Source organism: Haliaeetus albicilla, chromosome 16, assembly GCF_947461875.1.
Source record: "Haliaeetus albicilla chromosome 16, bHalAlb1.1, whole genome shotgun sequence".
Taxonomy (NCBI): domain Eukaryota; kingdom Metazoa; phylum Chordata; class Aves; order Accipitriformes; family Accipitridae; genus Haliaeetus; species Haliaeetus albicilla.
The window spans coordinates 18,066,832-18,092,730 of NC_091498.1; the positions used below are offsets into that span (position 1 = coordinate 18,066,832).

At 37.6% G+C, this 25,899-nt stretch overlaps 1 protein-coding gene and 1 long non-coding RNA gene across 5 annotated transcripts in view; one reads left to right on the forward strand and one right to left on the reverse strand.

Annotated features, from left to right (window-relative positions):
- Positions 1-17,531, reverse strand: part of LOC138689280 (uncharacterized) — a 29,157-nt gene extending 11,626 nt beyond the window's left edge. For both annotated transcript variants that reach the window (XR_011328135.1, XR_011328136.1), the window contains exons 1-4: positions 17,275-17,531; positions 13,898-13,951; positions 3,664-3,751; positions 205-382 (exon numbers count right to left, since the gene is read on the reverse strand). This is a non-coding gene — a long non-coding RNA (uncharacterized lncRNA). The remainder of the gene's footprint in view (positions 1-204; positions 383-3,663; positions 3,752-13,897; positions 13,952-17,274) is intronic.
- SOX6 (SRY-box transcription factor 6) overlaps positions 1-25,899 on the forward strand; it is a 382,363-nt gene that overhangs the window by 65,714 nt on the left and 290,750 nt on the right. The window lies entirely within an intron of this gene.

A 25,899-nucleotide genomic window follows, 5' to 3' on the forward strand; every position in this document is an offset into this window, starting at 1 on the left:
GGAGCTTAGGAGTTCCCAAATAATCAGCTAGAGAGCCATTAAAACAGGTATTCCTACCCAGTACTGCGTATGAAAAATCACTGAAATATGTCATAAATATGTAATTCTGTCCAGGGAAGGTATAAGTGATATTACTAAAAGGAGCAGTTGTAACCTTTAGCTCTTTGAGTCAGCTAAGTAATTAAGTTTTCGGTGAAAACTTACCTTCTAATTTCTCTGCCAAATTTGACCAGCCTAAAGATCTCTTTGATAGTGTTGCAAAAGTCTGTTTGCAAACCCCCTTTCTAAGGCTAGTAGACAATGCTGAAAGAAGTCTTGAATTCTGCTGTCCTAAAATGTTCGTTCTTTCTTCAAAGATGTAGGATTACAAATTTCAGTATTTCTGTGAGTGAAAGGGAGAAGTTACCTGGTATTAGGGAAAGCAGCATATTTTTGAGATTGTGCTTTTTTTTAAGAAAGAAAATACTTCTCTCACCAGGACAATCTTGTGGAATAGCCTCTTATGGGGTGTTTAAGGCTAGTAGATTTAAAATAATGGTTCTAAAAACAGGGAAAAAAATGACAGAAAAGGATGATTCCTAATTGTAGCTATTCACTGGACAGTTTCTCTGTTTTGCTGTCAAGTTTCTAAAAACCCAAAGAGTTTACAAACTTTAAAGACTGAAGGTGATCCAAGACACATCCTGTTCTTAGTTAAAGGTTCTGCTATATCACTGCTAGGACAAAAAAAGTGAAGTGCCTCTCCACCAGCTGCAGAGAAAGAAGGTGATTTGAATGTTAATGAAGGGTAGAAGTTTCATAGTAACAGAAAAACAGAGGCTCTATAGATAAGAGAATATTTTCCCAGGACGTCTCAGTCTGCAGTTGTTGTAACCAGAGGAAGTAATATTACTAAGGAAGTATTTAAATGTCTTTAACAGATATTAGATGATGAAGTGGAGTAGTCATTATATTCCCATCCAAGCTCCAATGCATGAGAGGTCTATTGAAATACAATCTTTTGAGAATATCCACTTAGTCCTGTTTCTAGACTCCCAGATTAGTTTGGGCATCCTGTTAATCTACAGAGCTCCAAACACAAAAGATTTCTCAGAGAAGTTACTAAAGTTGCTGTTTAATGTGGCAATAAAGATCTTAAGGTTCATTGTCTTTATAAATTTAAATACTCACGCTCCCCTCCCCCTCCACCCCAACTGGAACAAAATCCCTGATTCAACAGCATTGAAATTTTTTCCTGATATTTCCACATTAATTTTTTTAACATCTTTTGGACCTGGCAGTGCCCTCGAATGGTTCATAGCTCTTGATGTGAACATAAGAATTCCTTTTACTTCTGCTTACTCTTTAGTTCTGATCATTCATTGCTATGTTTCATGAGCCCCACGACACAATCCACTCTTTCTAAACATCTGATCCATTCACATAGATAGTCCTACAACACAAACTGGCATTCATGGCCTTCCTTGCCATTTCTATTTAAAAAAAAAAAGGAAAAAAACCCAAAGGAAAAAAAAGACAGTAAAAAAATCTGTGTTTTTGTCTTTTAGAGTTTGAATCAACCTACTTATACTCTGAGGTATTCAAATGTTTGGTTATTATTAAAAGCACTGTCACTTGGTGTCCTCAGCAGTTATTTTCTACTGTTAAACTGTTTTTTTTTTTTTTTAAAGAAAATTAACAGAAAAGTAGCAATGAGTTCACAATAGTATCACTGAATTGCTTAAATCCCGACACCTTCACAGATGGGCCTTGAGGTACAGCATTTGTCATTCTGATGGATGACTTTTCCTGCCCATAAAATAAGGGAAGTATTCTGTCCTCATTCTGCTTAGTTCTCTCTAAGAAGAGACATATATTTGGTTGCCAAACTCTCCTTTCCATTCTTCAACTAATCCCAGGGAAAAATGGAAATATGTTGAAAAGCCTGTGACGTGGTAGATGACCAGTTCTTTGCTCCCAGAGTGCTCATCTGTAGTGCTTGACAACCCTATGCTTTTTCTTGGTCCTATTTAGTATCTTGATGGAATTGCTGTGGGATCCATTGAGATTAAATTTCTGCCATACATAGGAGATGTGTGGCTTTCTGGAATGACAAAACCCAATTCTGGCTCTCTGAATACCCAACAGAGAGCAGAAAGAAGATCAGCTGGCCTAAGCTAAAACCCAGTAACATGCAACAAGGGATGTCCTTCCAAAACATCTTCCTCTATTGTTCTCTGTTGAATATATCTAGTATTTACCTGCTAGATTTCATATAAATATGAATAAGAATCAATTTCCAAGACAAAAAAGGTTGATCTATATCTGAGTGTTATTTCAAAATGTTGATTTGGGGAGGATAATGGAACAATGGATTCTCTTTTCCCCTTGGAGTGTGTGTTTGTTTTTGTTTTTTTTTTTTTCTCTCCTCTGTAATCTCATCTATGTGAGATGACAGACTCTGAAAAACACTAATGTAACAGTCCATAAGCCTCTTGAACTTTCTTGTTAACTACCTTTGGGTATCTACTGTTGCCATAATCACCATGATATCTGAGTAGCTTACAATATTTTTTTAGTGTTTTGGAAAAATACTAACTTCTAGATCCTTTAAAAGAAGGAGGGAAAAGATAGCTTTACTCACAATTCTCAGTCAGGAGTGGAACCTCATATATAGGGTTTGGGGAATCCTTTCTTGAGTCTTATTTTGGCACTGGTCAAGGATACAGAAATTACAAGTTAGTTGGGTACATCTGTATTCAACAAATGGGGTAAATTAGCCACTGCTGTGGGGGGTTTCGGTATTACTAGTACAAATTCATTAGAATTAGTTTAATTTGGCTAATCTAAATTTAGCTTTACTACCTCTAAACTGTATCAAAGTGACTTTTGTGAAGTCACCCTTTGCATTAATTCATGTCACAAAATTGATAAAATGTCAGCTGTGACATGGGATAGAATATGCAGATGCTCCTTATTTTTCATATGTTTTTACACTTGCACAGGGAGATGCTTAAGCTTAATCCAAGATGGATATTAGAAGCTAAGCGAGACAGAAGCATAAAGAGCTCTGGAAGCTAGGACATGTCCTCCTGGTTCTTATCTTTAAATATAATGCAGTCTGTTGTCATGTGCTAGTGATGTCAAATATCATCTGAGCATTCTTTGGGCTATCTGTCTCCACGTGCTACTGGCACATGTACATATTTCTGTCCATTTTTTAGCTGTACGTATTGGGCTTATTCCTGTGTTAACATTCCTTCCATCAATCTTGAATGCAAGCCAGCTCTACCAGCAGGAGAATTTTATATCTGTTTCATATGTTAGTTCGATGACGACTTAAAAGGCCACTCCTTAATTCCTTCCAGCTAAGGTTTCTTCTTTTATTCTATATTACATTGTGAAGGTGTCTTCTTTTGAGGCAATTAATTTCAAACTGTTTTATGTCTTTGATTTCTTCTGTCAAGCAGTATGGGACACACAAAAGCCAGGAAGCCCGGATGTTCTTCGGTACAACCTTTAGCAATGCTTCTGTGCAATTACTGAGGTAGGAAAAAAAGGAAAAGGGTAATAATTCTCAATGCTTGTTTTCTTACAATAGAAGATATGTGTGTAAATCAGATATGGACTATAAATCAGAGTTATTTTCATTAATTCTGTAGTTAAGGTTTTGTTCATACTTACATCTTGGAAAGATCTAATTCTGGAGAACAGCTGAGTAGGAGGATCCTTCTGTCTAGTCAGCTCTGGTAGCTTTGAAGCGGTCTTCTGTCTGTGAAAACATATCGTTCTACAGTAGATGAGATTTGCTGGACATGCTCTTCTTGAAGAAATGGACAAGTTAGCAACATTTTCCATGGGCAAATCTCCAGGGCAAAATATTTGTTATAGTTCTTGTATATCTTTATGCTTCATTTGCACGCTTAAATTTTTGTGTCTTAGTAACATAAGAATTCTAACCTGCTTACAGGGTAGAAGTAGCTGCACAGTTAAAAGTGGTCTCAGTTTTTGGCTGCAGAAGTAGATTTTTCCAGAGCGCTTCTAAAGTATCTGAAGACTTAAGAACTGCAGTATCAATTTCAAAATGCCAGTTTCACTGTGCATATCTAGGGGATGCTTCACATACCTGCCTCAGACGAACTTGACAATAGACCCTCCCAGTACTCTTCATAACCGGGAATTTCTGCCAGTAATCTCAGCAGATTTCTGTCAGAGTTTTGCTTTAGGTTTGACAAAAATTTGAAGACAGCATGATAGCTGTAATAAGTTTGCTTATAGAATGCTGGAGTATCTGAAAAATTCCAATCAATTCAATTTAGGAGTCTAAATCCTTCTGCAGGTTTATAGTAGCCAAGCTCATAAGTGTCCAAGTCACTTTTGAAAACATGAGTGAGAATTTTCATTTGTTGATACATTTGAAATTTTTCTTTAGGGTCTTTTAAAATACATTACAAGATGTTTTCTGTTGAAAATGGGATGAACAGAGCTTTGCTAACTGACTACTTAAAAGTTTAATTGGCTAACTGTACTTTTTGTGTGGTCTTTCTGAAACCTAGTGCTTCAGTGAAGATCAGATTGCTCTTTAAAAATCTGTTTTGCAATAATTCCATTTCCTTCTTTTAACAATTTTGAATACAGCTTCAGTGTAATATGGTGACAGGGAGAGGAGTGGAGCTGCCTTGCCCCCTGACCAAATAGGTGAATTCAGGAAATGTAGTCTTTAGCGGTAAACGTGTGGGATGGGAACGAATGTGTTCTGGAGGATAATAAAGTTAGGGAAAGATAATATATTCTTGCATATATGAATTCATAATGCTAAGCAGAAGAATTATCTTTTCAGTAGCTTGTTCCTTTGGACTCTGAGCTGCGTGGCAAGTTGTCACTTGTTTGTCTGTTCTGTCCTGTGGTATGCTCTTAAAACTTTTGGGATATTAGTTTCTGATAATTTCAGGCACTACTCTGTACTCTTACATCTAAGCACTAAGTTTCTTTCAGTAGAATACATAAAATGCATATGACAGAGAAGCACAAAAAATACATGGAAAAAGTGATGAAATTCATTGTGTTTAGACAATTTTCTGGTAATAAAGGACATCAGATATGTGTTTGGTATCCACTATTGAATAATGACCTACTGTGAGACCTACTGTGAGATTTTTTTCCGCTGAATATCAAACACAGAAAAAAAATACAACGTGCCTTGTAACACTACTGTGGATTTGCCATTGTCTTGCATTTATTGACTCAAGCTAAGCCATTTCATTTGACTGTAAACTTATTTTTTTACTTCTTGAAGAAGAAAACTTTTTATCATGGGTATTTCCAGCATATCATAAAGAAAACTTGTTTCAGTTCATACTTTGTTGCTTCTAGTTTGTTCTGCAGTATACTGAGATTTTGTATCAGGGATGTGTTCAGAACAATATATAATTGTCCCGGACTGGAACAGAAGAGCATGAATGTCCTAGCATTTTGGAAGTTGAATGTAAAACATAAAAATGTATTCATGTTTTTCTTCTTCACAATTCAGTTACTTACAAGTGAAGTTTACTACATTTTAGTAGCTTTATGCCTTTACACAACTGCAGTCTGCTACACTACAAAGCCAAAGCACAGTTAATGAAATAAGCAGTGTCTTCTGAAGGAAGACCAGAGACCCCAGCAGACAGCACTAAAATGCATAGACAGAGTTGGTTAGCAAATATGAGGAACCCATTCTAAGAACTGTCACATTGCATACACAATAAGTTGTTTGTTTGTTTTTTGTTTTTTTGTTTTTTTGTTTTTTAATTTTTTTTTAAAGATGCTTTCAAATGTATTACCCAAGTAGTTGTATATGAAAAGTTTACAATCATTTATAAAACAGAACAAAAAGAATTTGATTATCTGGATGTAAGACAGACCTGACCCTAAATTACATATTCAGTCCCACCTTTGATAAATCAGATGAGGCTTGTGGTCCTAAGGCAGTATGTACTATTTTAGAGCATCACTCTGCACAGAATAAGTAGGACTTGGCAGTCTTGGTGTTCTAAATGATATACTTATGTACATCAGTCCAACTGAATTTTGAGAATTAACCTGTGCTAAAGCGCTGTAGTGAATCAATAAGAAGTCAAAGTATTCAAAGCATGTGTTCTGCTGTAGAATTCTAAATTACGGCATTGTACTTCTGTTGATACGCATGCTCAGAAAAGATAAGCATATGTAAATGACCTGAGGTTAATACGTATCATGTGCAACTTGTGTTATGTGGACCTTTTTGGTTCTTGTTCTCCTTGTTTTTTGTTGGATAGACCTTTGACATTTTGAAGTTACAGCATAAATTGAAAGGATACAGCCAGAGCAAGGAAATGGATCTGTATCTAGATTTTAAAAATAAGAATTGAATGGTTTAAAAGTAACCAGCCATCTCAGGTGAGTCTGCAAGAGTCACTTTATGCAGTAGATGATGAAAGTTGTTACAAATGACATAAGCATACAGATAGTTCAGTAGCTTCAATTTCAGCATCCTTGTACAAAGTGTAGTACATCTCTATGAGTGATCTGATTTGCTTTTGCCCTGCAAAGTCATAAAGTCCAACTTGGCTTTCTGACACTGACTAAGCTACATGGATTAGGTATAGCTGATCTTAAAAGAGAAAAATTGGACACTTGGCAAACCTAGCAGATATTTTGACACACTCCTGGAGCTGATAAGAATCATCATAAATTTAAACGCTACCTTGCCTTGCACAGAAACCAGACTTAATAAATGGCTTTGAATTTTTCATGAATGACTGAGCACCCTGTTTTACTAATAAGACCAAGGTTTTTGGGCAGGGGAATTGGAGAGGAACAGGACTATGAAGGATGCTGTAAGGCTACTGATGGAGTGTCATATAATTTTACTAGTTGCATAACTGCTTTTAACTACTAAACTCTCTCTGATTAAAATAACAATCGAGCTTGTAATTTTTCTGAACAGCTGCTGCTACAGGGGGTCATTACCTTGGAGAGCTTTGAAATAATCGTACTCCTAATACACGAGTTATGTAGTCTCGTGTTTTACAGCAATGCACAAAGTTTAAAGTCTATAGTAGAATGTTATTTGAAAGCTGTCAAACCATGTTAAAAAAGACTGCATCGTCAAAGGCCCTTGTGGCCAGGATTCAACATGTAGCCTTGTCTTACTCATTATAAAATGCATGTTTATAAAGTTCCACAGAGCATCCAATTCCCAATTCACTTATATCAGCAAGACTTAACTTGCTCATTAATCTAAATTCTTTTGCAACTTTAATCTACATGTTTAATTAATCATAAAATGAGGCGGTAAGTAATTTCAGCAATGTGTGGCTTGTTATCAGATGCATTTAATCACTCTTCTGTGAGCTCATTTGGAAACACCTGAAGATGTCGAGAGCAGTTTGAATAAGCATAAATTATTCTTTGTCAGTGTACTTCACTCAACTAATAAGACATTAATTTAAAAGGCACTGTTCGTCATTTTTAGATCTTCACCAATATTTTTAGCTTAGCAGTATAAATCTAATTGTACATACTGTATGATTCCCAACATAGTGCCCAACATTGAAAAGGGTAAGAGTTTTATTGAATTCATTTTTCTTATTTACATGTAATTATATCGTGTAATCGTAATTTTAATGAGGATTAACCATAGGTATCAAATCTGTTAACTATTCAAATGTTTTTGGAATAAGCTGCTAATTACTTAAAATGCTAAAGAATATTAGATGGTACAAAGAGTTATAGATTCTGTTTTTTCTTTACAGATAATAGGTCTTGTCATATTTGGAATACTTGTCACATAGTAACTTGCTATAGATATGCTTAAGTAGCTCAAATGTAGGTAGGATTAGCTTTTGAAAATACAGAAACAAAGACTGCAATATTGCTGGGCATGTTACATGAATAGCTGCTCTTTCAGATACTTACACAGGATTATATTGAATGAAAAATAATATTCCCGTTTTTCCTAGTCACTTAACTATTAGGTAGTCAGTGATGGCATTCTAAAAAAAAATAAGACATGACCTCACAGCATATAATTCAAAGGAGCTGAGTAAGTCATATATCTCTTCATGTCAAGAAAATGGGAACAAAAATCACATATTATTGAATGTCATCACCTGTCTCTATGCTGTGAGAGAGGATGACATTCTATAAGAATAATTATTTCACTGGAAACAAATTTATTTGCTTGCCATGGAGCATCTCAGTTAATCTTGCTTTTGAACAGTGGACCACATTCACTAGTTGTCTGGTATGTTCCAGTATGGATCATAACAGGAAAGGGGAGGATATACCATTTTGCCATGAAGTACAAATCATTTCCCCACATTTTCTCTACTGTATTTAATGTCTGTGAATGAACTCTTGTTTTCTCTGACAGTGCAGTGCTCTAATAAGAATAATATTGCTGTAAGTGCCCTGCCTCTGCTCCCATGTTAAAGTTGCCGCACCATTTAAACTATAGCAATAAATTGTGGCAGTTGATCCTTTTTCCCTGCTGTCTATGTGTTCCTTTCTACTACAATTTAGTTTTTATTTTTATTCAGCCGCCTTTTGCAGATGGAAGTGATTGTTTGTTTCTAGAGTGCTAAGGGTTCGAGAACGGTAAACCTTTTGCAGCATCATATACTACACATCACCAGGCTGGACAGTTTAACAACGTTTTATGAAACCACAAAAAAACTGTGTACAGATTACATTTAGGGTCTGACTAAAACGCATACAAACAAGGAAATATGAGCTCCTTCTAGGCCTTCCTCCACGTAAACGTTTATTCTCACTTATTTACTCTGTAGACAGTAATGAATCCTTCACATGTGTTATTTGGACTGTTTTTGCCTGCAGAATGTCTTTTGAAACATCTGTGGCCAAGTTTCAAGTTTAAAAAAAAAGTCTCAGTGCAGTAAACTGAAGAATGACCAGTTCAATTTTTCTGTAATTGCTCCTAAGTTAGAGAGTGTTATCAATGCTTATCAGTAAATATTTCAGTGTGTGTGGATGAAGGATTTTGAGAAATCTTTCAGCCTGTTGCTGTGTCCGTAGTTTGACCCATTCATAGAATAGGATCATAGAATGGTTTGGGTTGGAAGGGACCTTAAAGATCACCTAGTTCCAACCCCCCTGCCATGGGCAGGGACACCTTCCACGAGACCAGGTTGCTCAAAGCCCCATCCAGCCTGGCCTTGAACACTGCCAGGGATGGGGCATCCACAACTTCTCTGGGCAATCTGTTCCAGTGTCTCACCACCCTCACAGTGAAGAACTTCTTCCTAGTATCTAATCTAAACCTACCTTGTTTCAGTTTAAAACTGTTACCCCTTGTCCTATCACTAGACTCCCTGATAAAGAGTCCCTCCCCATCTTTCCTGTAGGTCCCCTTTAAGTAGCGGAAGGCAGCTCTAAGGTGTCCCCGGAGCCTTCTCTTCTCCAGGCTAAACACCTCAACTCTCTCAGTCTGTCCTCACAGGGGAGGTGTTCCAGCCCCCTGATCATCTCTGGGACCCTTGTCTTGACTCACTCGAGCAGGTCCATGTCCTTCTTATGTTGGGGGCCCCAGAGCTGGATGCAGAACTCCAGGTGGGGTCTCACGAGAGCAGAGTAGAGGGGGAGAATCACCTCCCTCAACCTGCTGGCCACACTTCTTTTGATGCAGCCCAGGATGCGATCGGCTTTCTGGGCTGCGAGTGCACATTGCTAGCATTCAGTTTTTTGTCCACTAATATCCCCAAGTCCTTCTCCGCAGGGCTGCTCTCAATCCAGTCATCGCCCAGCCTGTATTTGTGCTTGGGATTGCCCAGACCCATGTGCTGGACCTTGCACTTGGCCTTGTTGAACTTCATGAGGTTTGCATGGGCCCACCTGTCAAGCCTGTCAAGGTTCCTCTGGATGGCAACCCTTCCCTCCAGTGTTGACCGCACCACACAGCTTGGTGTTGTCAGCAAATTTGCTGGAGACCGCACTCCATCCCACCGTCCATGTCCCCATCAAAGATGTTAAACAGTGCAGGTCCCAATACCAACCCGTGAGGAACACTTGTCACTGGTCTCCACTTGGACATAGAGCTATTGACTGCAACTTTTTGAGTGCAACCATCCAGCCAATTCCTTATCCACCAAGTGGTCCATCCATCAAATCCATGTCTCTCCAATTTAGAGACAAGGATGTCGTACGGGACAGTGTCAAATGCTTTGCACAAGTCCAAGTAGATGACATCACTTGCTCTTCCCTTATCCACCAATGCTGTAACCCCATTGTAGAAGGCTACCAAATTTGTCAGGCACGATTTGCCCTTAGTGAAGCCATGTTGGCTGTCACCAATCACCTCATTTTCCATGTGCCTTAACATAGTTTCCAGGAGGATCTGCTCCATGATTTTGCCAGGTACAGAGGTGAGACTGACTGGCCTGTAGTTTCCCAGGTCTTCCTTTTTTCCCTTTTTAAAAATGGGGGTTTTGTTTCCCCCTTTCCAGTCAGTGGGAACTTCCCCAGACTGCCATGTCTTCTCAAATAGGGTGGATAGTGGCTTAGCCACTTCATCCTCCAGTTCCCTCAGGACCCACGGTTGCATCTCATCAAGTTCCATGGACTTGTGCACCTTCAGGTTCCTTAGATGGTCTTGAACCTGATGTCCTCCTGCAGTGGGCAGTTCTTCATTCTCCCAGTCCCTGCCTTTGCCTTCTGCAACTTGGGCAGTGTGGCTGAAGCACTTGCTGGTGAATACTGAGGCAAAAAAGTTGTTGAGTACCTCAGCCTTCTCTATATCCCAGGTAACTAGGTTTCCCATTTCCTTCCGGAAAGGGCCCACATTTTCCCTAGTCTTCCTTTTATCACCAACATACTTATAGAAGCTTTTCTTGTTGCCCTTGATGTCCCTGGCCAGATTTAATTCTATGAGGGCTTTGGCTTTCCTAACCTGATCCCTGGCTGCTTGGATAATTTCTCCATATTCCTTCCAAGCTACCTGTCCTTGCTTCCACACTCTCTAGGCTTCCTTTTTGTGTTTGAGTTTGTCCAGGAGTTCCTTGTTCATCCACGCAGGCCTCCTGGCGTTTTTGCCTGACTTCCTCTTTGTTGGGATGCATCGCCCCTGAGCTTGGAGGAGGTGACCCTTGAACATTAGCCAGCTTTCTTGGGCCCCTCTTCCCTCCAAGGCTGTATCCCATGGTACTCTATCAAGCAGATTCCTGAAGAGGCCAAATTCTGCTCTCCCGAAGTCCAGGGTAGTGAGCTTGCTGTGTGCCCTCCTTGCTGCCCTAAGGATCTTGACCTCCACCATTTCATGGTCACTGCAGCCAAGGCTGCCCTTGAGCTCTACAGTCCCTACCAGCCCCTCCTTGTTGGTGAGAACAAGGTCTAGTGTAGCACCTCTCCTCGTTGGCTCCTCCATCACTTGGAGAAGGAAGTTCTCATCAATGCATTCCAGGAATCTCCTGGATTGCTTATGCCCTGCTGTGTTGTGCCTCCAACAGATATTGGGGTGGTTGATATCCCCCACGAGGACCACTGTTCAAGTAGTTCATTTTTTCTGTGGGTATCCCGAGATGATTACTCATTTCTTCTTTTCTTTTTTTTTTTCTTATATCATAGAAAACCAGACCTAAATGTGTGGGTGTTGTAAGAGATTCTAGAACAAAAGATCATTAAAACCTTTGCTGTTTATAGATAGCTAGCATACTACTTGTGATAACTCTAAGCAAAACTACATGTAGTTTATTACGCAGTAGGTGAATTTGTGAAGTTTTTGCGCTAATCACATTGGCCTTTGAAAGGAACATTCTAATCACTTGTTTATATAGAAATTGCAGAGAGCTCATGCTAAATACATCCAATTTGCATAATATATTTTGGCCTTTTCTAATCGTTTAGATGTATCTGTTATCTGCTTCAAGCCAAAAATATTTATTGACTTTATGGACTCATATGGAAAGTTTTAAATGGGGATTCTTCAGAAATATACAGTTTTTAAATTTGCACAAGTCTATGTATTTGTTTTGCAAGTGAGAGACTGGTCTTTGACAAGAAAAAATTGCATGCATTAAGTTCCAGGGTTGCCTAGTGCAAGTGTTAAAACTTGAATGAACCGTTCTCCCTCAAAAAAGTAAAACAAAGCAAAAGAATCTTCATTTTTGTCTCATTAAATTTATGCCTTTAAAGTTTGCATTTCCAAATGTTTCTGTACATCTATGACTCTTAGATATTTGCAAAAATGTACAAAAGATGAGATTCTCATGCTCGCATTACTCTCACAGTCATAGCTCCTAACAAAAAAACCCCCAACAAACACAAAAGTCATCAGACATTTGTAATAAGTCTATAAAAGGTGGCACCATGGTGTTCTGCAATAAAGCTAAACTTCTAGAAATAGTGAGACACCATAACAGCAGAGACTTCCCTAGAACAGGTGCTTATATTAGAGCACCAGATTCATTGTACTCAAATATTCCAAGGCAGAGAACGAAGTTCTCAAATAAAAAGATAAAATTGCTTAGCCATGGTTAATGCCTATCATTTCAGCTCATAGTACAAATCCAAGTGGCTACGTGGAAGAATCATGCCTAAAAGACACATATTGTCAGCAAACAAATAATAGAATAGCTATTTTTTTTCCCAGAAAGGGAGAAATAATCAGTAGATGCTACAGAAATGAGATTGAATCTGGTGAGTGTTATGCTACCAGGTCACACCTACAATGGACAAGGTATTAAAAAGCTAATAATGGCTTGAAAAACAAATATATTTATTAGCTGAGCACCTTCCTAAAAGGGAGGAAAACCAATAACAACTCTCTCTAAACTTTATTTGTTCTGACAAACACTACTGTGAAATATTTCATTTTGAAAATGTTCAGCTGGAGGGAACTGCTAATCTATTGTTTCCAGAAATGTTCTCGCAGTTTTCAGTTACCTTTGAGTTGTTAGGCCTCATCATTGTTAGAAAGCAAAGGATCTGACAGCCAAGCACAACTTCCAGTTTTGAAACAAAATTTAAAAAGGTAAAGTGAGAACACTACACGTTCTTGCTAGTTACATGTGTTTAAGAGACTGTTCCCTATTTTCCCCAAATGTGAATCTGACTCTTCTGCTTTTGTCAAAATATTAATCTGAATTAATGAAATTTTTCTGTTTCTAAGGAAAGTGCCCCCAAACTGTGCTTTACGTTTGTTCTTTGTGGGATGTGACACTTCTGCCTGTTACAAGAAAAACAGATCTTGTGTTAAATTCACTGTTATGTGCACTTACGAGATTTTAACGCTTGAAACTGGTCACATGGACAAAAATGCAAGTGCAGTAACAGTGATATACTACAACTTGTCCTGGTCTCTTATTTAGTGTACATATATCCATACACTCACAATTTTTTAAGATGCTCATGTTGCAAAGGATCCACATAAATGAGTAATGATGTAAGGTACAAGGAGAGTTGTGAATTACTTGAGGCGTTGCATATGGCCAATAGGTGTTCTTTTTGGCATAAAATTAGTTTAATGTAAGAGTTTTCCCCAGTACTTCTTGGATCACAAAATACAGCTTGTGAGCGTTATGTTCTGCAGAATGTCCCAAGAAGAGAAGGGAAATAGAGCAGAGTATCAAAAGAAATTAAAAACTTCCTGCAATTTCCTAGACACTAAATGGGAAGATTCTTAGCTGTCAAACCATGCTTTATTATATTTGGGTGATTGAAAACCACAAAATTTACACAAAGAAAGTAAAGAAATATATTCTATTTCTTTATCTTTACATGTGTAAAAGAACCACCAGAGACATCTACTTAATGCTCTGGAAATTCTGAGACAGGCAATATCTTTCTAACAAACATGTGATAGGCCACAGGTTTCCTTCAAAGACTATGCCTGATGAAAAGAAACCATTGAGAATAGTAAGATTTTAAAATACTAGCTACTTACCCTTGAGGAGATCATTGGTCACCAGTATTGCGGCCACTTTGGAAAGAGATAAATCTGAAAAGTCCAGGAAAGTACCCCAGTGAATTTTGGACCAGCATGTTGCAGTGGGTAGTGCAGTGCAGTGTTATAAAGTTGACATACGTGCTCCCCCATAAATAAAATATATACAAGACCCATTGCTTGCTCTGGTAGGGTGTACTGATTTGCAGTCAGGCTAGAGTTTTGTATAAACTTGATGTGATAAGTAAAAACCTGCCATTGTACCAAAGTACATTTTGATCCTATGCAAATTAAAAGACTAATAGAAATCTACGTATTATAGATGTAATTCATTTTAGACGTGCCTATAAAATACAGGAACAAAATAGTAATTAAAAAAACCCATCACAAAACCCAAAATACAATAGGAAATAATAAAAAGAGGGGGGGAAAACCCATCATTGGAAAAAATAACCTGGACTTGTATTAGAAGTTTCAGGAGCTCAATTTTGTAACAATAATAAACATTTTTTTTTTTAATTTATTTTGTGAAAACAGGCTCTTCTCTAAAGGAAAAGAAATCTTTGTACTTCAGAACCTAATTTTCACTTAAAACTCTGTTTGACAGACTTTTCAACAAGCCCATGGTAGAACATGTTTAAAAGGCTCTCAAAGAGAAGGTGGATGGTATTTTAGAACTTTATAAGCAGCCTGCTGAGTAGTGGGACCCTAATACTTCATACCAGTGATTTATCTGATAATTAATTATGCTGTAGTTATTAACAAACTTTTAATATTCAGTATGACCTGTCAAATACAAGGTAGACTTTGGCAGATCTGAAACACATTGATAAGTGTACCTAGCGTTTATGGTTTGTTTTTGATGCCTTGCAGATATCTGTGGTGGAACCCCAGCACAGCAGGGAGTTTGCTGATCAAGGACAGGTTGACAGGGCTCTTGAGGGCCCTCATATACTGGGTGTTCTTCACCAGCTAGCTGAATGCCTTGACAATTTTCTCTGGTTAATTTTCTAGGAGTTGAAAATGAATGCAAATGGTGATCTTTGGTGTACTAATATGCTCTATGTTGCTGGTTTTCTTACTGCTTGGGCAACTACTGACCATTATTCTGTGACTAAAATGGCCATGTAGCATAGGTATTTTTTTCTGAGCAGTCTTTTGTTAAAATTGTCCTTTCATTTCCATGGTATCAAAGGGGCGCTTTGTAACAAATAAGGGAAGGCATCACCCTTAAAATACTCTTGACTCTTGATTAGCTAAATGTATCTATTGTGGCTTTTATTCCTTTATTTTGAAGAGTTCTGAGGTAACTGAGAGCCTGTTTTCTATGACACAGATTTTTTTTGTTGTGCCTTAACGAAAAGTGCCAAATGATAACATGACTTACTTGAAGTGGAAATTGTATTCTGAGTCATATAATGTCTTTCATATCATCTTCATTTTGTGTGTAGGGGACCCTGCTTGGTCTCAATCTTTTCCATAGGGAAAATGTCAGACCAGAAAGACTGAGAGTAGTTGATAGGCTGGCCTATGTATTAATTTATATAATGCTTAAAGAAAACAAAATCTATTTAAAAATAAGATTGTGAAGGTTCATTGGTGCTGCAGATATTTGAAGAAATGTAAGATTTTGGGTGATGAAAGAATAACGACTGAAGAACTTGTGGGAGGAGCTTTGTTTTACTGAATAAGATTAAGGCCCAGCAGTAATTCCTGGATTTAAATTTGTTTCATTATGTATTGCTATATTTTAGTTATAAAATATATTCCAAAGTGAACACCTGCTGTAAGGAAGATACTAAATACTACCCTAAAATAATAAAGGACACAAAATTGGTGTGGCCTATTTAAAACCAAAGCAAAACAACAACAAATAACCATAAATTCCGCCCCCCCGCCCCATTTCTCTGAACTTTCCTGAAGTACCACTTTGATCCTCAGGAAAGATTCAAACATCATGATGGGAGTAAGGGAGTCAGTGTGTCACTTTAGGACTGTAAAGTGCCTGAATTAGTGTTGCTGTACAGGCACTGTATAAACCCCCCAGCAGGCAATTCCAGGTGCACAAGCGAAGAATCACCTTCCACTATTTCCATTGCTTGTAGGAGAATCTATGCTCCTAATTCAGATACCCGATTAGATGCCTTGGCACTCTTTTATTTTCTCCTGTATCCTAGTGTGTCCTTGAATGCGTCAGATAAGACCTCTGGGCTTCGGTTTTGCCACTTGTGAAATAAAGGCAATGCTGATTCTTCTTTACAAAGATCTTTGAGATCCACAAGTAAAAACTGAGTCTCAGATGAGCACAAATGTCAATGCTGTATATCCTCTTATATTCAACATATTCACTCAGTTTGTGAGTTTTATGGTTAGAGAGTGCAACATAGTATTCATAACAAAACAGAAAACTCATTAGTAGCATATTTGTAGATACCATGTGTAATAACTGAAGACAGAGGTCATCAGTAAGAAGTTCTGTAGATCTTTGATGAGGAATTTTTTTCTACATTTCAGTTCACAGAGGGATAAGGCCAGAGTTATAGTGTAAGAATTTCCTTTTACCCCATCAACAAATCTGCCTTGGACTATAAAAATTGGTATTAGTACAGCTGATTTAGAGCTGACTGTAGTGAATGGGAAACAGTCCTAGTAATCCTTGAAGCTTTGTGACAACACCCAAACATCTTGGAGTCTGTACGTGAAAGTCATTTCAGTTCTAGTGGTAGAATATTTGAGGATAATGTGGCGACTGAATAAGGTATGTATTAAAAGCACAGGAAAAATTGCTATTGATTTCTCAAGAAAAAGTTGGCAAACATTTGTGAGCCATACTGGAATAAGAAGCGGTAGTCTCCCAGGCCCATAAGGGTGTTGCAATTTGACTGAATTTCTGACCTGTCAAGAGAAGGAAAAATCTCCAAGAGAAGATCTGTGGTAGTGCCTCCAACCAGAGAAGAGAGAGAGCAGTATATGAGAGATTCCTTTTCAGCTTTGGCAGTACTAGGGTTTTCCAGTATCTCTGGCAGTTTAGCTATTTAATTTGGAGCCATGCTCATACTTACAGGAGCTGGAACATCTGGACTCTTATACAGCCAATCAGTGAATTAATTGTAATGCATAGTGAACCGTTTCTTCATGTTACTTTTCTTTCTCTGCTGTGGACCTCCAGCTAAGGAGGGAGCCAACGTTTGAGTCAAATCTCTGCTCTTTTGCTTTATTTTCTGTATAATTGCCTGGCTGTGTCTCTGAAGACTGTAGTTTGATCAAGATTGTACTTTAGATTTTTGATCCTGAGGCTCATCCGAGTTGCCAGAAATTCTTGTCGCATAGCATATAACTTTCCAAGATGGTTGAGGTCCCCACCAATGCCCACTTACCTTTAGACTTCAAGTTCCTTAATGCTCTCCAGAGCTGGTTAGGCAAGCAGCAGTGCTCTCTGTTGTTGTCAGGAAAGAGCTTTTCCTCTTGTACTGGTTAAACCCTTCAACATTTGTGTTAAGTTCTGCTGATGACTTCATAGCAAGCAATCTAGGTTTTTGAAAAACAGTAAGTATAAGGGCTGCTCACTTCTGCTTGGATTTTAAACTATATCATAAGGCTGCATAGAGATGGGTTTGTGTTGGACCAAAATAGAATTACTCATGTTCAAATATGTTCAAAATAGAATAACTCATGTTCAAATATGTACTTAATGTTTTTAATAGGGCCCTGAGAGATGGTCTGATGAGTATTTACCAATGGATTCACAACATTACCATTCCATATGAATCACCAAAAGGGTTTCTGATTCACATAGTATCTTCTGCTTGCTGTTATCCTTCAGAGCCTGTTAGGTGGTATGTTTAGAAAGTGATTTCTTGATAATAAGAAGAGGAGGAAGATGATGAAGGTTAAATAACTAGGACTGCTGAATAATTGCTCTAAAGTAATCAACACCTGATGGTCTGTTGAATAGTTTGAAAACTTGTCCAATTAAAAAAAAAAGTATATATATACACAAGATTTTAAAACATAGCAAGTCCTCTGATTTCAGGTCCTAAATGTGAAAACTTAAAAATGAGTTTTTAAGGATGCTAGCTTAAACTGAAGGCAAGTACAAAACCTAATTTACTTATTTTTAATTATTATTCTTAATCTTTTAAGAAAATTATTTATTAGTATCTAGTTATTCCTTACTTTTCTGAAAATACTTCATTTTAGTGTATTTAGATTAAATGAAGTTCCTATGATGATTGAAGGAGGTGGGCTTTGCTTTGTTTATAGGATCATGAATTAGAAACTAATTGGTCTAAATACGGAAACGTAATCTGTGGCATTTGTCAAACTTATAGGAAGTGAAGCAATATTTTGGAAAATAGGTTTCACCTACTTGTAGTAGGGGTACCTACTACAAATAATCTTTCTTATTTTTTCTTTTAAAAATACTAATTGCTATACTCATTAAAATCTGATATCCTGTTTCTAGTGCTTGAAAGCATCTATACAGCAATATTGAAATGCAACATGGGGTAAATCTGGTTCAGCAGACTTGGAAGCAGGACTTTGAAATTAGCCCCGTGTTGCTGTTCATGTGCCATTGAGTGAGTTGTTCAACACACCTATGTCTGTTTCCATATCAGCAAATGTGCATGAAATGTCCACTTTACTGTTGTGTCATGAGAATGAAGAAGAACTGCAAAGTGGCTTCCCCAAATGTGTGAGATATTACTGAAATGGGCATTATTGGATTCCTGTTATTATTTTACTTGTATTATAGTATGTAGAGCCTCCAACTAAAAGTAAAGCTCCTTTGAACTGAAAGTATCTCTGCGGATAAGTTTACTTTCTAAATGGACAATGCAGACAAAAGGTAGGGCACAGAAAATATTTAATCCTCATGCACTAATAGTAAATTTAGATCAAATCATCCAGACTGATTACTACATTAAATCAGTCTCTGTATTTATTATAAACTGTGGGCTTTTAAAGGTTTAGATGTCCATCCTTCAGGAAAAACTAATCAAAGGAGCTTTGAATATGTGAGTATGGGCTGGAGATTAATCGTGGTGTTTCCCTGGGTGCTTGCATGAAAGTCCAGTGGTGAAAGTCCACATGTATGTTTGAAAAACTCCAGCTTTAATAGGTTAATAACTTTTAAGACTAGAGTGTCCACAGTAATTATTTAGTGTGACTTGCATAATGCAGGCGCGGAACTGCTCCTGAAGTCCCCTAGCTATAGCTAGACTAGAGGTTATATCTTTATGGGATGTAGCCTGACTGGAAAAATTTACAGTGATAGCACATGTACCAGAACCTTTTGTTAATTTCTTTTAGTGTTTAATTTATCTCACTTATTAAGCCGTGTGCCATAATTCTAGTTTGAATTGGTTTAATCTAAGTTTACAGCCATGGTTGTCTGTATGGTTGAAAAATCCCCTTGTTGTTATATTTTCTTTTCCACGTGCATACTGCTAGATTCTGATCTAAAGTATTTTTTTTTCTTCAACAAATTTGATGGAGTAAGCCACTTGGCTGCCTCATAGCAGAATGTGTTTTCCATTATTTTAATCTTTCTCATGATTCTATATTAGCCTTTCATAATTGTAAAGGAATTCTATGGAGAGGTAGTAGTACTTCTGCTGTCACCAAGTTGATTCTAGTGAAAACTTTCCTTCTTTATTGTACACTTTGCAAATGCTTCTCCTCCTATAATGCTGATGCATTTCTCATGTAAGTGCTGCAGCTTTCTTACATATCACGTATTAGCTATGTTAGAAGTAAGCAAATTCAATAATATGAGTCAATCATTTTGGGTCCTGGTTATGTCTGTTTTTCTGTAAAGCGTATTTGATCCCCATTTGAGTATAATTGTTTTTATTTTCTGTTAAGTCCAAAGGAATGCAGGTAACTACATAATATTTGGTGCTGCAGAATCATAGTTGATTCTTCCTCACAGTACCTGAGTTTTTCTTCTTGCATTAGAATTGTATAAAATAATTTTGAACATTTTATGTTTAAAATAGTTATAAAAGGCTATGAAAGTAATATGCTTCACAAACCAAAAAGTTTTCCGCTATGTAGAGAAAATTGTCAGAGAACCAACTAATTGATCTCTGCTCCTTTACAGCTGTGTAATGCTATGCATAACTAAAAGCTCCTGTTAAATTAATTAATGATTTCAATTATGAACTTTTCTCCAAAATGTTATGATTCGTATCAAACTGATAATGCAGTGACCTGGGAGTGTGAAATCTGTGTTATGTAGAGAGTCGCCAGTTAATTGATTCACAAATTATTTAAAGTTTGTTGCACCCAAGGGAGTGCTCAGTTCCATGACAGCTATTTCTTAAAGTGTGCAAACTCTCTTTTCTTTTTAAGATTGTCTTGAGCTAACAAGCATGATAAAATGGTTGCAAGCTGGATATTGGCAGTTTGTAGTGCACCAGTTAATGTATTCAAAGGATTTCTCTAGGTTTTTTTCCCGTATCACAGCAAATGCCTATATGAAAAAGAAACTTTACAGCTATCAACAAGAAAAAGTTAATGTCTTGTCCAAAACCAAACTTTAGTCTATCTTTTTATACCAATTGCTTTTGTAATTTTGAATGTTTGTGTTAACTTTCCTTATCACCTGCTATCACACGTTTCATTTCTGATAATTGTAGAGTAACTCTTGTTTCCTGTTAAGGGAAATATTAGTGAGCATTTCTGAAAAAGCTTCTGAGGTTTAAAATGAAGGATATTTCATACAATATTGTGGGAGGCAGCAGTTTCACAGTACAGATGAGTAGTAATTATGCCAACCTGTATTCCAGAATTTAATGTTATCAAACCCTGTATTTCACTGACTTTCTCATGCCTTTGTATGTACAAAAGCTTGAACAAGAAGTCTTCATACTTGCTATGGATGCATAGATAGGAGGAGATGTTCAGTGTAATTCTGTCTGATTTTAACTTAGTGCATGAGTTTCACGACAATTAAAAATTGAAATGTACAAAGAATAATATAGAAGTGCGTATTAAAATAAGTTAAGGCACCGTTAATATTTTATAAAACTTTATTAAATTTTTATAAATGTTATTACAGTGCAGCTGGGTTGACTTCAGTGTTGTATAAAATGACCGCTTCCACATATCCTTCTGTGAGTGTGAGTTCTTTACTGAAGGGGCGAAAGGACCTCATACGGCTCCCTCTAAGGAGAGACCTCAGAGTTTGAGGCATGTTAGGAGAGGTATGTCTTGCTCCGAAGTCTGTGTCATTGGAGTATTAGCAAGTAGTAATATTGCATTGAATTTTTTTTGTACTATCAAAACATTTGGGATTGCATGAAAGTAGGAAATTATTTTAGATACTGGCAGTTAAATACTGTAGCAAATAAAATCATGGTGGTTACTGGCTATTCCTGCCATCTTTCTCACTCTTGGCATATTCTGCCTACCCAAAGATTTGGTTCTCTCAATTACCAGTCACTTTTTACTGGTTTTGTATTTCTGTTAAAAATACTTGTGTCAACTCTCCTCTGTTGCTAAGACAAAACAAAACAGTTAAAAATAAAAGTACATCTCATGTTATGAAGTTGCACATTGCTGTAGAGCCATGAGAAGCTGCCTTGAAAGGGAGCAACTTTAAACTAATATCTGTGTTGTAGAAAAAAAATACCATTTGAAATACTGAGTGACTGCTTCTGTTTCCTAAAATTAAGGAGCCTATAATCTCAGCACCATTAACAAGTGCTGTCATTCAGATACACAGTGTCTGGCTGATTTAAATAAAATGAAATGAAGATAGTTGTTTCTGGTCCCTTGGCTTCACTCATTGCCATAAACATATGCTCTGCGTCCCGCTTCTTTCCATCTTATTTATGACTTTAATTTGTTGTGTGGGCTGCGCTAGAAATTAAATTTAATACAATCCTCCAAGGGACCCTGTCATATAATAACATGGTAATTTCTGTGTATCCTTTTGAAAAATGAGGAAATTAATTCTTCCTGACATGTTCTAATTATTCCAGTGTGAATGGCAAATCCGTTTTTCCCAGCCCCTGAAGTGTTATAGGCAAATGGCTGCTGTTCAAAGCTGAGGTGCTAATGCTGACCAGCAGTGCGTTTAATTTGAAACATGAGCAGACACCTTTCAACACACCTTTGTAATATTGGAGTACTTTACAGAAATTAATTCACTACTTATTTGGCAGCTTAGCCTGGGGGTTATAGTTTTTATTCATCAATACTATAGTCATGTTAGCACAATGTTTCCTGTTTCCTCTAGTGCTCTGTGCCTGTGCTGCAAAATACAAATTCAGAAGGGAGCAACGGTTAGTTTTAACATACATATTTTTAAAGTGGGGACATGGGTACCACAGCAGCAATGATTCTGTGTTGCGGCATGTTTACAGTTTGGAGAGGGGTACTATAAGTTCTTCACAGTTGAGTTAATTACATACTGTGGTTAACACTTGCAACTGAAATTACAGGGAAGAAATTATTTGAACCAACTTCCTGTGAAAGAGCTCTTCCACTCAGATGCTGGCCTCTGCTGTGACAACCCGATGTCTGCTTGCCTTTCTACTACATTGTTCAGTTCTAACTAAAACAGAATGCATATGCTGTAACTTTAAAATTCCATCATATACTTGGCATAGGTAGATATTTGCCAAGGAGAAGGCAAGGAATTATCAGTATAGGCGCTGAAACTCACACGAATGATTCTGGGCATTTATGACTTTTGATATGTTGCCTTTGGGAATTTCTATTTTAGTATGTTCATTTTGTGCAGGACTGCCAAGTGAAGTCCTTCAAGAGTCCCAGCTTTGTAATACACAGATGTTGTCTTTGTTAAGTGTTCTTTCAGAATTCAGATGCATGGAAGTATAAAAGAAATTTTAACTATTCCAAGAAACAGAATTTGACAGAAGGCACCAAGAGGAAGAGTCTGGAGTAGCTAAGACTTCATTTACAGCTTTTCAGCCATAGATGTAAAGAAGAAAGGATAGTTTTCAGAGATGTTGTTGAAGAACTGGAATGAAGAATTGTCTAAAAAACTTGCTAATGGCCTAGCTATAAGGAGAAATGGAGTGAAGTTTGTGGAGGTGTCCGTTAAGACAGTAAGGGCATGAGATCCATGAGGCTCAGCCAAAGGAAAAGAACTGAAATCTAAGTTTCTGCCAAAAGAGGGGAATGGGTGGAAATAGTAGGTCTATGAAAGGTGAAAGGGAACAGTGGCTGCCTGAAATGGGGTGGAGAGCTGTGAGAGAAGGGTATCAGCTAAGACTAGAGACGATCAGATCATGTTGAAGGTCATTACGTATTTGAGTGGAGCAGTTGCAGTAGATGAAAAGGACAGAAATGACATGTGAGGGGATCTTAGAATATTAGAACAGAGACCAAAGGCAGAGTTATTGAGGAACCTTGTAAATATAATGAAGATTAAGCTAATTGGTTACCAAGTCATAGGAAACATACAGGAACAAGGAAGGTTTATTTTATGACAATGACACCAAATGCTAAAATTAAAAAAAAAATCAATCTTCTTTTTACACATGGGATAAGTTTTTGCTAACAAGATAAGGACTCAATGTTAAAACAATGATTAGAATTACTGGACCACACCTTAGTATGAAAGTCTTTATATAGTGTCCTTTCTGTAATAAATACTTAACTGAAGAATGTGTTCTTCTCACTCCAGGTAGTTATTTACACTGAAATCTCTGAATAGAGAAAGAGAAGAAAGAAATCTTATATATGGCTTTCATAAAAAGGGTTTTAAGGCATAGTTGAAATTGTCTTCTGACCAATTCGTAAGAGGTTTGAATTTCTTGAGGAGATCCTATGAGTGATATAGTGTCATAAATACTCTGTGCATCCTTGCTCAACAGACTTTGTTCAAGGATGTTCAAAATGCAATCTAAATAGTTTGACTACTGGATCTAGTTTTAATTTGAAAAAGTAAATTTTGGCATTAGGGTTTTCACTATAAAGGCTAAGTTCTCCCTGTGGACCTGTGCGATGGAAGAAGAAATTACTTCCAAAAGGCTGGCAATCTTGTGAATAACTCCAGTGATAAAGTATGTACAATAGTGGTCTGAGTGTCTGAATAATAAAATGGAAGGAGGGTACAGACCCATCAAAAAAATGATGAGCACATAAAAGTTGGGTGTTGTTTCTGGGCACTCAGGACTCAGTCAAGTCTGTGACCCATGGAGGTATATTTTGCTACATAAAAATTAGTAGGTAAAGGGCAAAAAACATAAGGCAACACAAACGATGGATATAGAAGCAGTACTCCTCAAAGGAGTGTTACTGATTCAGTGGAACTAGTGTGTTCGTAGCAGCCACACATAGCATGAGGGGCATTGGTTTAGTCCTCAAGAATGTTACCGCTGTATCCTTTTTGTATGCCAAAAGGAGCTGCAACATGAAGGTACCTTCTTTTTCCCAGAACCAGAGATATCTCATGGATATGCAGGGATCTTGCAATACCACCTAGATCTCTTATTTCCACAGCCTGCCTGCGTGTAGCTATTGCAAGCACAGCAGTGGAAGCTGTGGCCAGCTGTCTGAAGTCTTACAACATCTGTTGCTGTCTGAAAGTCTGGTTCAGATTTCCAGGATTAGCCACGTTACTCATCATTCAGTGTGCTCTCCTGTGTCATTCTCTGCATCTTCACCAAAACCGTCAAGTTTTGCACACTAATAATGACTCTGCAATGGTACGTTTACTGGAGACTAGAGAGTATGGTAAGAGGAATATTATAAACAAACTTATTTTTTGCTTTGTTCATTGTATTCACAGCAGTAATATTCATAGTAGTCTGTGTAGAACTTTAGAATATAAAGCCTCGTCATTCAGGTAGTATTTAGTGCCTTGGCTGCTATGCATTCATATCCATTGCAGTGTCATAGTGTTTTTCAGTCACATTTGTCTGATATTTGCCTCAAGATGAAGATCATAGGATAATTCAGGTTGAGAAGGACCTCGAGAGGTCTCTAGTCCAGCCTTCTGCTGACAGCAGGGTCAGCTGTGAGGTCTGACCAGGTTACTCAGGGCTTTATCCAGGTGGGTCTTGACAAACCTCCAAGGATAGAGACAGCACAACCTCCCTGGGCAGTCTGTCCCACTGCTTGTCTCTCCTAATGGTGAAAAAGGTTTTCCTTATGTCCACTTCAAAGCTTTCTTCTTTCAACTTTGCTCTTTACATCAAAGCTTAGAAATGCTACAAAACTGGTTATTTAGGTGGTAATGTATGATAATTCTTTTAAAAACTGGTTGCCTTAGTGACCAACCATATGCAGCAACTTCTCTGCAGTCCTTCCTGCCTTAGGTTTTTTCATTGATACGTCTAGGTATAACTTGGTCTAATCTCTCTCTTTTACTGTAAGATCTCTTTTCAGTGGGGAAACCCCTCAGCTTGAATTCTGCAGTAACCATTTTGGTTTCCACTTAAAGTGCATGCTGTTAAACGTAAAAAGGCAAATGTGAGTTCCAACAATGAACAACAGATGCTTAGCAACAGAACTTAGCTAGTGAGGGTGATGTGGCTGAAAGTTAGCATCTGAAGGGTGATTCTCTTCCTACTATGCTTCATGGTAAGGCTTCCAGTATTGCATTACACAGAAAATAAGTGTTAGTGTTTGGTCTGGGCTCATGACCTTTAGTTTTTGAGCCTTCTTCTCTCTCCGTACTAGTAAATGCTCATTTCATCATTTGTTAGGCTTTTGGGTTTTTTTTTTCTGGCTCCTGGGACTGGATTGCAAAGGAAAGATTTAATTAGAAATGGAATCTGTCATCCCAAAGGTCTCTGATTTGAACCCAGCCAAGTCAATGATAGCCTATATTTGTTAAATTTTGACAGTTAGGTGCTCTGTGTTGTGTTAATTGATGGTTCAAATCCACAAAGGTGTCCACAGGGCTAGGCCCATGGTTACTGGCACTACTTGATAGCTTTTTGGCGGCTTCAGGAATCATATGAGGCTTGGAATGGAAATGGCACTTGATCTGCCCACTCCTGACATTTGCTCCTTTT